Here is a 15069-nt window from a genome sequence, read left to right on the forward strand (position 1 = left end):
AAATGATAGGCTAATGCTATTTCATGGAAATAGTCTGAGGCTTAAACTAATAGATCTAAAGCTCACTCATATCCCCAGAAGAAAAATGCTACATAAATGCAAAATATTGCTATAATAAACATTCAACAGTACAAACCATAATAATCATTTTCTTCCCTTCTCCAGCAGCAAAGGAGAAAATATAATACTTACCATGGTAGAATTACCATGTCTTGGAGAGACTATAAATGGAAAATTCTCACACAATACTTCCTTGGATGAAAGCTCCTATGCAAGTGTAAATTATTATCATGAAAATAATGATTTCGTACTCTGCTTAAGTTTTGCAGCTTGCACTGAGATTGAAAACAAAGCTCAAGGCTTTAATGTGAATTTTCCACAGCATTTGGTCTCCATCTGAATTGTGTAGCCCTCACAACCAGCACACAGAGACCGCATTAAGAAAGAAGGCCCTATTGTACAGGATCCAAATTTGTTGCCTTATTTTTCTCGGATAATTTTAAAGCCAGGAATGACTACAGAGATTGTAAACAGTACCTCACCAGTTCCAATCCAGTTCAGGTAGGAAGATGAACAGAAGAGATCATCAAGTGATGGCTCTGAGGTGTCACATATAAAATGTGTTCTTTAGTCTCAGGGCAGCTATCATGGATAAAAACACCACTCCATTTGGCCATTCCCTACACCCCTCGCTGCCACTCTCGGCAGACAAGCAAATCATTAAAATGACCACAGAGGCTGATTTAACCTCTCAAACCCTCAAAATATTCTTCCCCCATGGCAAGATCAAGACACGTTGGCTGGGGAAGCATGCAGAAGCTTGCCTGGCATTTGACTGGGTAATAGGTCCTTGAGAAGCAAGCCAGAAAACGATGCAGATGCCTTCTAAAAATATTGCTTTGAGTTAGAACTAGTTTAAAATTTTTCAAGCAACCTTTTTCAATGGAAAAGATGTTTTGAACAACATCTAAAAAGATGTGTTGGGAATGTATTGATTTTGTAAAAAACAACAACAACATTCAGTTCTGAGCAAGTCAAAATATTTTGATTTCAGTCCAATCTTAACTTCTATCAAGTCAGAGCATGAAAAATCCTGCAGTTCCTATTTTCCACCCTGATTAGGGATTAAGTGAAATTTCAGAAACTCATCATATTTGTTTTCTAATCATTTCCACCCCTGTTTTTGAGAATCTGTCAACAGCTGCTAGACATCCTTGACAGAAGTACTTCAACTGAGTTCAGTCAGTGTTTTAGGTTCCCCATTCCTCTGTAAATAAGGACTAAAACACCTCAAACTTTTATACAGAAAAATGGAGAGTCCCAAATTAGAGAAAAGGATGGAAGTAGGAGAGAATAGGCTGTGAGCCAAAATCCATTAGAGTCAATGTATTCAGTGTCCAAGGTTTAAAATTACTTTATAAATTGTCACTTTTCAAATTCAAGTTCAATCCAAATATGATTTATACGTGATCAATAGATATTACAAGTACATTGCAGACATGAATAGATGGTGTGAAGTATGTGCTAGGCCCTATCAGTCTTAGTTGTTAGAGACCTGGGGTTATAAAAGTTATCTTTTGACCCAGTAAACTTTATAATCATCCACAAACATTGCTTGGGATCAATGTGGAAGTACGCAGATACAATTCTTGTGTTCTACAACAAGAAGTCAGACTACATATGATCACATCATCCTTTCTGGCACAGATAACAATTCCTGAACATGTCCATCAGTCACATATTAACTACAGCTGGTTAGGACTTGCCTGATGACGTGGACTGAGGAGGATTGGGGGGGCACAACAATCTGTGCCTCCAATTCCCAAGTGGGTGCTATTTGGGGGGCAGGAGGAGGGGTGAGGGAAGGTGATTGGTTAATTATTCTAGTTACTCTTTTGGTCTCTCCAACTCTTTTTGTCCCTGTATCCCCAAAACAGTAGAGCGAGGTTTGTTTCTTTTTAAACATTTTTTTTCAATTCTATTTTTTTTTTCCTTTGAAGGAAGGGAAAACAAAACCTTGTCCAGTTCGGTCATTAGCCTGCCACAAACTATTTATAAATGGAACTTCAATATTCAAGTGTGACCATAAGAGACTGGAAAAATATTTATGATGCTTGAAACAAATCCTTTCTATTTCATGCACAGCTGATTTACACTACGCTGTTTAATGACTCTTCTATTTTTCTTGCCGTTTGCTGATCTTTTTTGGTGTCTTATTTGCCTTCAATCACACCCTAAGTACAGTAACGCTCTCTAGGGCTGTGCGAAACAGCACCGTTTCATTTTGACTTTTTTTCGCCATTTCGATGGGACAGTGTTTCATTTTGAGTTTCGGTTTGTTTTGAAAGCACTGTTCCTTTTTGTTTCATTGCAACTGTTTCGACATTTTGTCCTTAGGATATAATGGGGAAGCACAGAACTGCCTATAACTTTGTCATGTTTTGGCAGATTTGAATGAAAATAGCAGGGATGGTAGCCCCTTCTGAGGGCATGAAGCCCACCAAGTTTGCAGAAGATAGGTGAAGGTGTTTCTGGAAAACTGGACCTCACACTGCTGACAAGAAAAACTCATATCACCTGTAAATATGAAGGCACAGGGGGGTGAAAATAGCAGGCATGGTAGCCACTGATGAAGCTGGGAAGTTACTTGGTATTTATCTAAAAGTTTTGTGAGGATACTCCACATCCCTGGTGATTAACCCCAGAAGGTTGAGGGTATTCAGCATTTCAATACCCAAATGATTTAGGAACACCTAAATGGTGTAGGAGCTTAAAACAAATCAACTCGCAATAAGTCACTTTTAAAAGATATTTAATGCAAATAAATGCAAAGGGGGAGTCTTAAAAGTACATAAGTGCTTATCTGCCATGGATTTAACTGAGAATGAAACATACAGGTATGACAGGATTTGCTTTTATAAATCCTGTTTTCATATTTTGTTTCTAAGTAACTTTAAAAAAAAATGGGCCAGCACAGATAATCCTCCCTCAGGATCTGGCACAGATGATCATTGTCTTACCCCTTCCATACCTCAGAGGGCTATCTGTATTTCCTGCCGAGATGTAAGGGCACTGAAGGAGGGAAAGGACTTCCTAGAGGTCAGACAGGATGCTGGCGATACAGCTGGAAATCTAAGTTAGTTCCCTCTTTGCACTTACATTTTCACTCCAAACCTTATAGCACTTCATAGGAGTACACAATATGTCCAACTGACTGATAAGGAAGCAGAGTCACAAGGAAAATTGGGTCATTTCACCACATTAATGAAAGACCCAAGGCCTAAGTGAAAAACCTGCCAACCTGACAGAGCCCAATGTCTTAGAAAGGGTTGAACACTGACCCACATGTAGTGCTTCTGAACAGAGAAATCAAGTGGTTCCAGCAATCCAAGATGCCCATGCACTATGGAAAAGCAGTATCATTGTGTAAGAGAAAAATATATCATAATACTGACAAGCTTCCCTCATGCCCCTTACCTTTAGATGCATCATACTCCTTTACACATAGTATAGAGATTTTCCATGGCCTTCAGAAGCAAGAACCTAGGAAAAGTTTTGGACATTAGGGCTAGGGGCAGACATTCAAAAAGCTGGAGCTGGAATGATTCAACCTTTGCAGGTTAGTCTAACCTGGCTAGGCTGAACTGTTTTGTAACAGGACAAACGTTATCTCTCGACTGAGGCAAAGCAGGAGAGTTAGTCTTCCCTCTACCCCAACTGGTAGCTGGGTTTGCCTGCCCTCGCCGCCGTGCTCCCTGCCTGGGAACAGGCCCCCTGCTGACCCTTCCACCGGCAGACAAGGGAGGAGGAGTAACCCCTGTCCCTGCCCCTCCCACCACAAGGGACCCCTCAAACATCCTTTTTAACTGTGCAGGATTGAGTCCTGAGCTTCAGTTACATTACAGCTGTCCTTGTCTCGTGCCTTTCTTTTGTTTCGGATCCACAAGGGCTGTTTCTTTCTGCTTCTCAGACTGCTTCTGTGTACTTAGTGCAGAAAAGCCATTAAAAGGTCTTTGTAATGACATGGAAGTGCTTAGTGAGCATGTAAAGCAACATATCCCATGCCAGATGGAGGATTAAGTAAAGGGTTAATAAAGAAAGGAAGCAAAAGGCATGAGTCCATTCTGAAAACGAAATACAAATGACAGAAACTATTGCCATTATTTATGTCTGACACAGCGGATCTGCATCTTGTAAAGCTAAGTAATTCCATTTACTTTTCTATTTGCCTCCCTCAGCAGCTTTGCTCTTTTCTTCCCCCATGTTCTGTATTATTTACTGATCATACAGCATCTTGTTTGCTCCATTATTCCTCATTCAAAAGTAAGAAATAAAAGTTTCTCAATAAAGAAAAAAGGACGGGGGGAGAAACAAGAGCTAAAAGCCTGGGGGGGGGGGGGGAGGGGATGGGGCAGAGGGATTATTTTGTAAAACTGTTAAGACCTTGCAAGCAAAAAAAAAAAAAAAGAGGAAACTGCATACCTGCTGAGTCAAAAAAATTAATCTGAAAATACAGCAGGCTTAACTCTGACTGACAGGTCTGGGAAAAGCAAGAGCTTCCTCCTCAGTTGGAGGATGAAGCAAAGGGGAGGGAGGCAGAATGCATCACACTGGGCCTAAAGATCCCACATTATACACAATAATAAGAGACAACGGCAACAACCGAGTGGTGGAACAGAACTCATGCATTTACTTCATGGTAAAAACAGGCTGGAGTCAGATGCTGCTGACTTTACTAAATGGAGGCTTTTAATTGGACACAGGACCTTTTACTGGCTCAGTGGTGTCAGATGCTTAATACAGAGGGAGGAGTTTTGACCAGCTAATGGATGTCCTGCGGTTGTTAAGAAGCAAGTTAGTGGTGAGAGTCAGGTTCCCCACAGTGAGAGAAAAAAGGGAAAAAGGAAGCGTGCATCTCTGCAAGAGACACCTTTTTGCTCCTATAGTCAACTGATAGGCCAAGATTTCAGTAGGCATATATAGCAAGTGCCCATCCCAGGGGTGGTCACGATGTGCCCTGGTGGCCTCACCCCTTGCCAGCCTGGCTCCCCTTGGGGCCCTCTCCCTGTTACTCACCCACCACATCTTCATGTTATTAATTTCTGATTGAAGGGAGGCCACCCCATGGCTTCCCAAACCTGGTCTTACTCTTAGGACCGCAGGTGCTCGTGGTCATTGCCTTAAGGACCAATTTAGTGGGCTCCATCCTCCCCAGTACCCACTCCCATGCCTCACAGATGATCTACTAACACGACTCTCTGCCCTCTGGCAGGCCCAGGCACTGGAGCTTCCCTTGATGCACCCTAGTCCTCCAGGGCACCAGACCATCCTGGTCCCCCCACACAGGCACTGGACCTTCTTCCAGGTACCTAGTCTCTCCTGGGGTCACATTCTCTCCCCCCTGGACTCCAGACCCTCTATTCTTCTGGCCCCTCTCACTCGCCGGGACAGTTGGGACCTCCATACCTCCCCAACGGTCCCTTCCACAACCACCAGCCCTCTCGGACCAGTGCCTCTGTCCCCAGGCCTGCCTCGTCCCTCTCAGGCACTGCTCTATTCACTAACTGGGATTCAGGCACCCTGGTCCTCCTCTCTCCACCACCACTCTGCAGGATATGGGCTCACTCACTCACTCTTGTTCCCAGACTTACCTATTCCAAGCCCTGGCCTGTTCCTGGGCTCAGTGCTGCTTCCCCCAGGTCAGATGTTAAGGCAGAAGTCCTGCTGCTCCTCTCCCAGTAGCTCCCAGGGCTAGACTGCCTAACCAGCTCAGGCACTGGGCTTATTTAGTTCAAGCCCAGCCCCGCTCCTGGTCAAGTGAGTCCCTCATTAGCCCCTGCAATACATGCAGGCTGCTCCTCAAGCAGCCTCCAATCTTAACATGACAGGTGCTTCCTGGCACAGTATGGGAGGGCAAAATGGTCAAAACCTTCTGAACTACCCTGTTTTGGGAGTGATGGCTGTAGCTGTGTCAGTCTAAGGACGTAGGCAAACATGGTTCTTTGGGAGTTTGTGCCCCAAAGCTTGCAAAGAACAACTTGTCCAACTATTGGTTTAATAAAAGATATCACATTTCCCCAAAGGACTTTGCCTGTCTAAATAACTAGATATTTTTGTCTCTGCCTTAGCCTACTCTCTTCTTTTATCTTTCCTTCTTCTTTTCCCAATTCATGACTCCAGGTCTTTACTTTCCAACTCTGTTTGGCTCAATGATAGCATGCACTGTACGAGCTTTTGTTTAAATCCCATGCACGTATACAAGAACTTTCCCTTTTCCAGCTTTGTATTGCACCTAGCATAACGTGACCAAATTCTGACCATCAGCCATCTCTGGCAGTACAATGGTATGCATATTTACTACAAACACACACGATACATGTATGTGCAATACTTTAAATGTAACAGGCACATAGCAAGTATAAATATACATACATATATGTGCAAGCTCAATCAAAATCTTCAAATAAAATAGACTATTTAGATTTAATCTATCACTGAACTTAGAACCTCAGAACCACCTACTGAAGTGTAAAATGAGCTGAACGGCCCTTACTATCAAACAACAACATTTCAGGTCAGTCAAGTATTAACATACACTTATAATGAATGGGCACCTAAACAGAATAAGGCACCACTGCTAAGTGTTATAAGAAAGCAATATAAATCATGTAAGAAATTATATTACCTACAGCAGTATGTTATATCCTAAGTCTAGGCAGCACGGTCATTAATCAGCATTTGTCAAGACCATACAAAAATAGTCACTTTTTAAAGGTATTTCCACTATGACTCTTATTCAGTCTCCTATATAATAAACTTTCACGTGTCCTTTGAGTTGCTTGTGTTTGCCTTAAGACACAGGGAACTCTTTATCCATTTATAAACATAAAGCCTATTTCATTTTATTAAGTCAGAAGCCCATTCTTGTTTGCTCTAAAATGGAACGGGTTACATGAAAGCTGGATTGTCAACATAGATGAATGAAAGAAAAAAAATGTGGTAAGGCTGAGCGTGTACACATGCATACATACCCCCCTGCCCCCCACAGGAAAGGGAGAGGGGGAAGGGAAAGGGCTGTGGGGGGCAGTGGCATTGCCCGATGCTGCACTGCACTGGCCCCGGCTGCCTCCTGGCCCCGCCCCTGTCCACATCAGCCCCAGCTGTCTCCCTGTCCTGGCCCCGCACATGCTGGCTGCCTCCCCAACCTCTGGCCTGGCCATGCCAGCCCCAGCCTCAGCCCCAGTCAGGACCCCGTTCCCAGCTGCATAACACCCAGGTGGGCCCAGAGCCAGGGGCTGGAGTGGGGCCAGCCTCAGCTGTGCCACTGGGCTGGAGGGGATGGAGCCTCTGGGACCACACATGCCCACCCCACCAGGCCCTACACAGCCAAGGCGGGGTGGGGCAGGGTGCATGACAGAGCTGCGGCTTGTCTGGGGACACAGGGAGGGGCGATGGCTCCTGCCACTGCATGCATCTTGGGACAGCCCGTGACCCTGATCTCCTTGGGGCACCGTGGACTGCCGCTGCAGAGTGGGACTGGGGCAGCACCGGGGGCGGGGGGGGGGGGCATGCCATGCTCCGGGTGTGCGGTGGCAGCACTGGGAGCAGGGTCGGGTGGGCTACGGTGTATATTGAGGTGGCTGCAGCCCTCTCCCAGCACTGCTGCTGTCCACCCTCAGCCTAGTCCTGCCCCCACCCCTGCCGGGAAGAGCCTGGCCCCAGCCCACAGAGGCAGGCGGCCCTGCCCCACACAGATCTGGGGGCATGCATCCCCCCATGCCTCCCAGGCTGTGCGTAGCGGCAGGAGCTGCACCCCCTAGATGAGCTGGTTGGGGCTCAGTCTCACCCCGAGTGCCTGTCTCTCTCCTAGCCGTAGTCCCACTCCCTCCCTCACCACTGCCTACGCATCCCTCCCCACTCCTGCTGCAGCTGAAGGAACCCCATGGCCAGGCTGCTTTGCAACCCTATCACTGCCCCACGTTTCGGGGGGTAAGCCACATTAACAGCCCCCTTCCACGATAAAAAAAAAATATATATATATATATAAAATGATAAAATCAGCTGATAACGTGGATACAGAGACACTGTTTAGCTAGCTTAAAGGTGATTTTTGTCACATGGACACAGGAAAAGTGTAACATGGAAACAAGAGAGGTGACATGTGGACAACTTTAGATGGGCACTGAAGCATATTGAAGCATCCTGAGCCAAGGCTTCCAAGAAAAGAGATAAATTAGAGGTAACACTAACATGATAGGAGCAGACAATGGAAAAGATTTGCAAATCCAAAAGGTATATGTGTCAAGGAAATGTTGCAAATAAAAGAGAACAAATTGATGGCTGCTACAAAACAGAAGCATTCCTAGTGATGAACTATGGGGAACTAGGCTGAGACCCCGGCCTCAAATGTATTCAGGAAAACAGCATGCAGATGAAGGCAAGACATAAAGCTATGAATATGAGAACAAAGAAAATCTATGAACAAAACAGTGGGAGAAAAACAACATCCGAAGCAATTCCCTGCTGTCCTGGTGCCGCATGCTTCTGCAGTTTTTTGGCACCAAGTGCCCTTCCTCAGATCACTTCAGTTATCCAAGAGGATACTGCCTCCTAGATCTGTCAGAGCTCCCCTGCCCATCCAAAATTCACTACAGTCAGTGCCAATCTTTTCCTTGATATCAGTGTCTACCAATGCCACTCGCATTCAAGCCATATGCACACAGACTAACTTCCTGGTGCCTCTGCTAAACCCTTCCTTCCTGCTGTTTTTGCTCCATTCTCCCACTCCCATATAGCAAATTGCTAAAGCCAAGGAGACTTGTCCCCTTACTTCCTATGAAAAAGGATTTCTTATGGACCAGAGGCACAAACCATCTGGCTGGAAACAAAAAATGCCTCTGGATTAGGCCAGCAAGACTCAAGTTAAACGCTCGTGCTCTGTCCTGCTGTTCAGAGCACAAGAAAGGAAGAGGACGGAGCCAAAAGGGACAGCAGCAGCTTTTTCTGTTGAAATGCCTTGAATTCCGCAGATTTACTGACAGAGCCATTAAAATGCAGTTTGCAAGAGGATTTATTCTTTGTGAGAATCCTAAATAGGTTTTCTTTCGTCTTCTCTTCTTTGAAAGAAGAATAAAATTAGTCTGATGGTCAATTTTGTAATTTGCAGTTGCCAAGTAGCTTTGAAGCAATTTAGTGATCTGTGAACTTATTTCCCCTCTGCACTGATGGCAGGCAATATAAGGATATTGAGTCTTAATAAACTATTCATTCCCATGATCAAACTGAAGGAACTAGAATCAGAAAAGTATTTTCAAAGTTAATTATATTTAATAAACAAACAAACATTGTTTCTTTTGGACCTTCTTTTAAAAGTCTCCTCTTGTACTCATACTGAAAAAGCTGACAAAACAGAGGCCTAATCCCAAGAAGTACTGAGAGCCCTCACTCACAACCGAGGGCTAGTCTGCAAGGCTAGGGACAGAGTGATCGGAAACTGGTTTAAACCTGTAACAGAACAGAAGTTCAGCGCACTTAAACTACTTACAAAATGGCCCAAACCAGTTTAAGATAAACCTGCTTGGATGTCATATCAGACTTAACTGATTTAGGTCAAACCACTTGATGGAACTTCTGTCCCAGACCCCTTCCTGGTTCAAGTTAACTCACAGACCCCAGCATCCCAGGATGCTTTGTAGCCCTGGGCTGTGCTATCTGCTCCAGCAGAGCCGGGTTGGCCTCACGCCTCTGCAGCCTAACCCGAGCACTATCACTGCTCTGCCTAGGGGAGAAGGGGGCGGGGGTGGGAAAACTGTCTCTAAATGCTAGCGGGTGCCTTCCTGGCAGGGGCAGAGCTGCCCCTCAGTCTTTTCCCCTGCTTCATGCTTGAGCAGAGAGGCAGGGGCATGGGCAGACACTGGCCACGCTGGCAGGCTCAGGTGGAGGAGTTTACACCCCGCTCCTCTGCCTGCCAGGGATCCCAGCCAGGGTCTGCCTGGCAAGGGCAAAGCAGCCTGTGCTTAGATTTTCCCCTCTCCCTGCCTGAGCAGAGGGGCAGGAGGAATGGCCAGATGCCAGCCAGCCTGGTATGCTGAGGTGGGGTGGGGGGGAGAGTTTAAACTGCCACTTCTCCCCCCACAAAGGACTCCAGGGGGGTTCTGTCTGGCTAGCATCTGGCTACATGCCCCCTCCCCTCACCCACCCTTTGTTCAAGCTGGGAGCAGGGGACAAGCAGACAGGGGCTGCTTCACCCCTGCCAGGCAGATCCCAGCTGGGGTCTTTTGCAGGGGGGAGAGGGAAGCTTAACCCCCCTCCCTGGTTCCAGACGCCAGCTGGGGTTTGCCCTGGAGGGTGTTCTGCCCCATGTTCCCCACTCAAGGTGGGGAGAGTACAGCCCTTGCCAGGGTTTTCTCCCTCACTAGAGAGGAGAGCAGGGGGCATAGTCATGTCCCAGTCCTGGGCTGGCACACTGAGGGTGGGGGTTTTACACCTTACTTGGTTTCCTGAGGGCAGTGTTCCTGCAAGGGATCCTGGGAGTGAGGGCAGGGTTCCTTACTCCCTCCCCACCTAAGCATGCAAGCCCTGCCCTGGGGTATGGCCACAACCCCCCTCCACTAGAGTGGGTAGCAAGTGGGGGCCAAAGCCTTCCAGAGGCTGCCCCCTCTAGGCAAACCCCAGCTGGGGTCCAGGGCCAGGGAGGGGGTTTAAACCCCCTCTCTCCCCACCTCAGCCTAAGAGCCCCTGATTTGGGCATGTCCATGGCCCCTGCTCTCCACTTGAACAGGGGACAGGGGCCTGGCAGGACCTGTCCCCCTCCCCCTGAGGCAGACCCATGCAGTCCCATGCAGCCAGGGAGGACCTTCCCACCTCAGCCTGGGAGCCCCCTGGCTGGGGCACAACATGCACCCCCACCTTCTGCTCACGAGGGCAAAAACCTAACAGGGACTGCCCCCCCCCCCCCCACTTTGAGCAGAGAGTTGAGGCCACTAATCTGGCAGGTGCTGCCTGCCCCCCCTCACCCCCCGGCAGACCAGGGCTGGGGTCCCATGCAGGCCAGAGTGGGGGTTTAAAGCCCCCTAACCCCTTCCCCAGCCACATCATGCTGGGCCCAGGCTGGGGTTTGGCCTGGCCCCCTCCACTCAAGCAGGAAGGGTGGAGAGCTTCTCTCCTCCCTTCCTTTTGGCAGTGGGTGGGAAGTGTGCTCTAGCACCCCACAACTTCTGGCCCAGGCCACTGCAGGCATGTGTCTGCATTTCTGGAATCAACAGTGAATGTGTGCTCACTTGCTTCTCAGTTCAATCTATGCCGGCTAGACTAACCTGCAAACATTGCATCGATTCAGCTTCTGGCTTTTTCACTGTCTGTACCTAGCCCAAAGGAGCCCTCAGGAAACCAAGTAAAGATGTGAAGCCAGTGCCCACAAATTCAAGCACATCAAACCACAGGGTGCCCCTGCCATTCAGAAGTCAAGTAGCCACAGTTCACTTCAGCTTCATCCTCCTCCAAAAGATTCATGGCAATAGGAGTACATTGCACTGATTGGCTTTCAGGATTTTTCTAACACTCCTAACAACCCAGCCATGCTCTTCCATAGCTCTGTTTCTCCAACAGACTGTACAGTTCTCTCCAGGGGGGCTCAATATCAGCCCGCTTTCACAGATCAGTTACTGAAGCAAAGAGATGAAACAAAATGACCTGCTTACGGTTACTAAGCACACAGGTGGCAGGGATAGATTCTACATCTCTTGTGTGCCACTCTAATGATCAATCTACCAAGTAACACTGTCTCCTATCAGATGCAGTGGAAATTTTAATGTACATGAAGTTAAGTGTGTGCTGAAGAACTTGAAGGAAGAGCCTCTTGCTTTGTAGCCAAGCAGGTTAAGGGAGCTGTGGCAGGTACATGAAGCAAATGATAGCCCTTGCTCAAAAACATCACAACACGATGGTTTTTCAGCAGCACCATATGCACTTAATGCCTAATTCACTCTTTTTCTGGTGGAGGCTGAAAAGGCCAGGGCAGGGGAAAGTTTTCCACAGAAAAAGATTAGTATTTTCAGATACAAATAACATTTCAGAGCAAGGCAAAAAGCAGGCAAATATGGAAATAACTTAAACCTCGATGGATGCATGGTCAACCTCCTGCACATAGAAATAAGCAGTTGTTGTATTAAACCTGTTAGAAGGGCAGCAGCCACCTCATCAGGGGAGGAGGATAATTCGATGGTGTTCGCACAGCTGTTCTGAAATTAGGGAGCTGCAAGGATTTTTATTGTTTGTTTTAGTTTAAAAAAAAAAAATACTTGCTCAAAACCTTCATGCAACAAATTCCAGCCTGCTAAAAATCATTACTGCAGAGGGCAATCCTAAGAGAGAGGCTATGTCTACAAAGCTCCAAGCACTGCAGACTCTCTGGACCCTGCCTGTATTCTCCCAAGTACTACTGTCATTTGGGCTCTTTCCACTAGTAAGCAAAGGGATGGCATCCATTTTTAAACAGGAAGCAATGAGTATGCAAGCCATGTTTGAGACAGGCAGCAAACACACCAGAAATTGAACGAAGCTAAGTGTTCATGCATAAGAATTTTTCATGCAGTTTTGGAATGCTGGAATAATTTTCGCTTATGTTAAACAGCTGATTATAATCTATTTATTTCAATTATTTGGCTACTTTTGGCTGTCATGCTATAAAAGTTGTGAGAGAGGGCAAACTCTTGCAAGGCCAGCTAATTGTTGCCTAGCTAGGGATTCAATGTCTCTTGGTAAAGCTTTATACTCATTAAAACACACCAGCTGCTAACTTGCTATTTGATGTCAGATATTATTTTCTTGCAGCACACGTCCATTACTATATAATTAAACAACAATGTAATCTTTTTGCCAGTGAAGGATAGTTCCTGCAGTCCATTATACAGCATTTCTTCTAAGCTGGTTTTAAAGATTTTAAGCAACAGGGCTTCCATCTCTTCTCTACTATTAGAGTCTAATATTCAGCCGAACAGATCTTTAAAGCCAGTTTCATTCTGATGATGGCTGGGTCTGCCAAATTTCAGGAAGCAGTGATTTTTTTCATTTATTTATTTATTTTTTTTATGGTTAATTTATAAGTCCCAGAGAACAGGACTGTGCAAAGGAAACACTGACAGGACATTAACTGCAGTGGCAATAATGTATGGCTACAGTATTGACAAACTAGGTAAAATCACAAAGAATCAAGGCTTTACAGAAGTATGCAAGTATACTGTGTGAAGTGGCCTGTCAGAAGGGCACAAACTTGTTCTTTGTGGAGGTAAGTTATCTCTGTTGTACAGAGAAACAGGAACTCAGCGAGGCATCATTACTATTTTAAACCATCAGATTAATATTGATTTATTCCTGTGAAAGAGGAGTTATTTGGGAGAAGACATGCAAAGGTATTAGGCTCTTTTTACTGCCTGTATTGCTAGTTGAGAAATATAGTTATAACAGGGGAGAAAAAAAAGGTGTATGCAGTTTTGCTATTATATTTATCAGGCTGTCATTCCAAGAAGAACTGTGCTTATGGCTTACTCCCATCCCACCCCCTTCCCTGCCTCTGTTTTCAGCTATGAATGGTATTATGATAGGAGCATTGTAAATTATAAGGCCTGGGTATTAGTCAGCTCAACTCTTGGGCTTTCTTGGCAGATAAGCACTTCTCTCTCAGGACATGAAAATGTACTTCAAGATCTGAACATTTGAGTACTGGCCTTGGGTCAACCATGAATGGGCATTAACCCTCATATAGACTGGAAGGGCCTGGGAAGATTGGACTTTGAATGGCATGAATATAAAGGGTCTTCTAATAAAACCCAGAACATTGCAAATAGATGTTTTCCACTAGGTAAATACTCAACAAAATAGCAACTCTCAGGAAAGAACACAAGGTAGGTGATGGCAGTGGATGGTACTTTGACTTATTTTCCCAGGTAGTGGTAATCTTTCTCCAAATCTACAATGAGCCCCAACTGCATAAATCAACAAGGCTCCCTGCATACTTAGGGAAGTCAGTGGGTCCCTATGCAGATGTTCAGTATTTGCAACTCATTTTAGAATCCAAGAAGGTATTTGCTTCGAATCACTGGGAGATTGAACGGTTCTAGGGGTGGAAGTGGGACCCTTTCCGATGCAGCAAGCATTGGGGCCTATTTACAAACAGTAGAGGATCTCAGAGCCCCAAGCTGTGAAAGCCAGTGCCATTCAGCTGTACTACACCCACTTAAGGAAGAGCTGCTGTGCTGCTAATGGTCCAGAGAATATGGGAGAAGTGAGGTTTTTATGGCAATATCTTTTATTGGACCAAGTGTATGGCTGGGAGAGATGTTAGGCAAGCTTGGGATCCTGAGTTCATGATCTGCCTGATTTAAGCGAGTCTGCCCCTCTGCTGTGTGCCTTAACTGAAGGATGCTGGCATTTGACTCTTTAGGGAAGCACTCTCTTCCTCCCCACTTTCCCAGCCTCTCAATTTCATCCCAGGACCAGGAACCATTTCCCAGCTCCATTCGAAGTTGTCATGCGATAAATTGGCATTTTCCAATTGAGATGCATTTTGACAGATAACTCCCAACCAGTTAATTAACATTTCTCTCAGCCATTATTTGTCTTGTGTATCTAGAGTTTTTATGTTGTTAAAATACCCTTGATTGATGAGTGAAGTGAGGGTGGGGAAAGATTATGTACAGGAGGTTGGTCTACTTCCTATAATCATTGTTTGCAATGTTTTCCAAAGCTGCAGTGTAGCCCTGTGGGGTCAGGCCAATGGTCAGGATCTCAATATTGCACTGTTCGACAGGCGGACATGGTGTACAATTGCACCTTCACACGCACAAAAATCAATTAGGTGCACACACACACTCTAGGTGCATACACCCCCACCAGGCACATGCACATCCAAAATTATCAGCCTAGGCACATGCATACCTATCACCAATTCAAGCACATGCACACTCTAATGATAATGACACAAAATCATACACAACATACACGTATGCACACAGGCTGAACACTGACTCAGGTGACAGTGTGTGTGTGTTGGTGCCTGTGGTACCTCTGCTT

At 45.8% G+C, this 15069-nt stretch overlaps 1 long non-coding RNA gene across 1 annotated transcript in view; it reads right to left on the reverse strand.

The window, feature by feature from the left end:
- Nucleotides 1-15069, reverse strand: part of LOC132244249 (uncharacterized) — a 53066-nt gene that overhangs the window by 12797 nt on the left and 25200 nt on the right. The gene's annotated exons all lie outside the window — the stretch shown is intronic.

Source organism: Alligator mississippiensis, chromosome 11, assembly GCF_030867095.1.
Source record: "Alligator mississippiensis isolate rAllMis1 chromosome 11, rAllMis1, whole genome shotgun sequence".
NCBI classification, from domain to species: Eukaryota; Metazoa; Chordata; order Crocodylia; family Alligatoridae; genus Alligator; species Alligator mississippiensis.